Source organism: Chrysochloris asiatica, unplaced genomic scaffold, assembly GCF_000296735.1.
Source record: "Chrysochloris asiatica unplaced genomic scaffold, ChrAsi1.0 scaffold00112, whole genome shotgun sequence".
In the NCBI taxonomy this organism is placed as follows: domain Eukaryota; kingdom Metazoa; phylum Chordata; class Mammalia; order Afrosoricida; family Chrysochloridae; genus Chrysochloris; species Chrysochloris asiatica.
This window is the reverse complement of record NW_006408630.1, coordinates 2,943,849-2,946,780: the sequence shown is the minus strand read 5'-3', so window position 1 is coordinate 2,946,780 and position 2,932 is coordinate 2,943,849. Positions and strand designations below refer to the sequence as shown.

The window sequence follows — 2,932 nt, the reverse complement described above, 5'->3', positions numbered from 1 at the left end:
GAGGTTGGCCCAGGATCAGACATTGTTTCGTTCTACTGTGCATGGGGTCGCTATGAGTCAGTTCCGACTCGATGGCACCTGACAACAACAACAGATCCTAGTTTGAAGAGTAGCACCTGAGATCTTAAATGCCTTTGAATGGTCATCAAAGATGCAACTCTCGGTCTTTTCTATCTGGAGCAAATGACATTAAAGGAATCAGAGATTCAAGGAAGCAATTATTCCACAGAATTAATGATTCACAGGAATTGTAGTCTTCTCTAGCAGGAGACTAGAAGAACTAGAATGTGCCAGGCTACTATTACCAGCTACTCTGATCAGGGACAAAACAGAAGGTCCAGGTTAGAAGAGGACCCCAAGATGTAGAACAAAACTCAAAAAAAAAAAAAAAAAGACCTGATTAGGCGCAGTGGTTGGGCAGTTGCCTGTTTGGCCCTGGGACCCGCCGTGTCTCCGCGAGCATTTAGGTCTGACCCACAAACCTGGAGCAGTTGGAATCCAGCCGGAACCAGCCAGCCTTCAGTGGCCGACATCATGGCCGGCCGAGCTGGACACCACCTCCGCCTCAGCCACCACCGCCGCCTCCTCCTTCCTCAGCTGGCTGCGGCTCCGGACCAGTAGTCTTGGTCTCCGCGCAGGCCCAGTGGCACTGAGTTTGCACGCGCACCCCCCGCTGGTCGCCATGGATCGGATGAAGACACTGTTGATGACACTCCGAGGGGGCTGAGCTGTAGACAAGGCCAATGGTGTCCCTGAGCAGATAGACCTGGACGAGAGTGGTGGTGGTGGTGGCCGTGATCCTGGAGAGGCCCCCACACACAGGCATGCTCGCTCTGGACGAGGCCTACTCAGTGTTACAGAGGAGTTTGTGCATGAGGACTTGAAGATGGAATCTGACGGAGAGAGTGACCAGGCTTTTTCGGCCACATCCTCAGATGAGGTGCAGGCACCAGTGAGGGTGTGGACGTGCAACCGTCCCCCATATAAGATGTCCATTGAGGACTTCAACAAGCGCCTGTCGCTACCAGCCAACATCAGGCTGCCTGAGGGCTACCTTGAAAAGGTGACCCTCAACAGTTCTATGTTTGATAAGCCCCTCAGCCGCCGTGTGCGTCGTGCCACTCTGTCCGAGATTGGCTTCGGGAAATTAGAGACTTACATCAAACTGGACAAGCTGGGCGAGGGCTCCTATGCCACCGTCTACAAAGGCAAAAGCAAGCTAACAGACGACTTTGTGGCACTAAAGGAGATCAGACTGAAGCACGAAGAGGGGGCACCCTTCACTGCCATCCGGGAAGTGTCCCTGCTCAAGGACCTCAAACACGCCAACATCATCACACTACACGACGTCATATACACAGAGAAGTCCCTCACCCTTGTTTTTGAGTACCTGGACAAGAACCTAAAGCAGTACCTGGATGACTGCGGGAAGATCATCAACATGCACAACGTGAAACTGTTTCTGTTCCAGCTGCTACGTGGCCTGGCCTACTGCCACCGGCAGAAGGTGTTACATCGAGACCTCAAACCCCAGAACCTGCTCATCAATGAAAGGGGAGAGCTCAAACTGGCTGATTTTGGCCTGGCCCGGGCCAAATCAATCCCAACGAAGATGTACACCAACGAGGTGGTGACATTGTGGTACCGACCCCCTGATATCCTGTTGGGGTCCACAGATTACTCCACCCAGATTGACATGTGGGGTGTGGGCTGCATCTTCTACGAGATGGCTACCGGCCTCCCCCTCTTTCCAGGCTCTACAGTGGAAGAACAGTTGCACTTCATCTTCTGCATCCTGGGAACCCCAACTGAGGAGATGTGGCCAGGCATGCTGTCCAATGAGGATTTCAAAACATGCAACTACCCCAAGTATGGAACCGAGGTCCTTTTGAGCCATGCACCTCGACTTGACAGTAATGGGTCTGATCTCCTCACCAAGCTGTTGCAGTTTGAGTGTCGTAACCGGATTTGCGCAGAGGATGCCATGAAACATCCATTCTTCCTCAGTCTGGGGGAACAGATCCATAAACTTCCTGACACTGCTTCCATATTTGCACTAAAGGAGATCCAGCTACAAAAGGAGGCCAGTCTTCGGTCTTCATCAATGCCTGACTCAGGCCAGCTTTCCCTGTGTTGGACACCAAAGTCTAAGCCAAGTACTAAGCCACAGACCCAGGCCCCAAAAGGCTCGAGAGATGCCACACCCCTCACAGGGCAGCCACCAACTGCATCTCCCCCTGCTTGCTGCCTGCCTACCTGCCTGACCCATGCTCGCCTACCCATATGTCCCATGCTATCTACCCCAACATCCCGACCATTGGCCTGTCAACCCACCCATTGGCCTGTCTACTGGGTGCTAACAAAGCTCTCATCGCTCTGTCTGTCTGTCTCTCTCTGAATCAGCAGATGTCAGCGGATAGCATGGCCCTGCCAGCCTCCCACGCTGAGGTCAGGCCTGCTCTCCTTCCCCCAAGACCACTACAGAGCTAGCCCAGGCTGGGGATTTGGACTCAGACAAGATAGTGGTGATGCCCTACGTCTGAGGCTTCCCCTGCCTACCTTCCTGCCCTCCCCACCTGCCTCATGTTGTGTGAGCCCCTGTTTGTTTCATTCATTGGCTTTAATGATTTTGTATGAGATTTTCATTTTTTTAAGTGTAATATCTCTATACAGACTGGTTGGGCCCCACTCCCTGTGTGTAGACCCTCCTATAATATTTTGTTCAATGAATCCCCTCTCCCAGCCTCTCAAAGGCAAGGACATAGCTCCTATGCAGACCCTGTTTATAACCAGATCCTGGGGTTGGCTAAGGGAAAGCATGCCTTGGCTTCTCACCTTTTTACCTCTGCCTGCCATCTGCAGCTGCTAAGGGACCTGGGAATTACTGGAGACTCTCTGGGAGATGGGTGAGGTAGGGGGGGGGGAGGGAGGG

The 2,932-nt window shown here is 52.9% G+C and overlaps 1 pseudogene; it reads left to right on the top strand.

The window, feature by feature from the left end:
• The first annotated feature begins 673 nt into the window (after positions 1-673).
• LOC102836598 lies at positions 674-2,398 on the top strand (annotated as a pseudogene).
• The last annotated feature ends 534 nt before the right edge of the window (positions 2,399-2,932 follow it).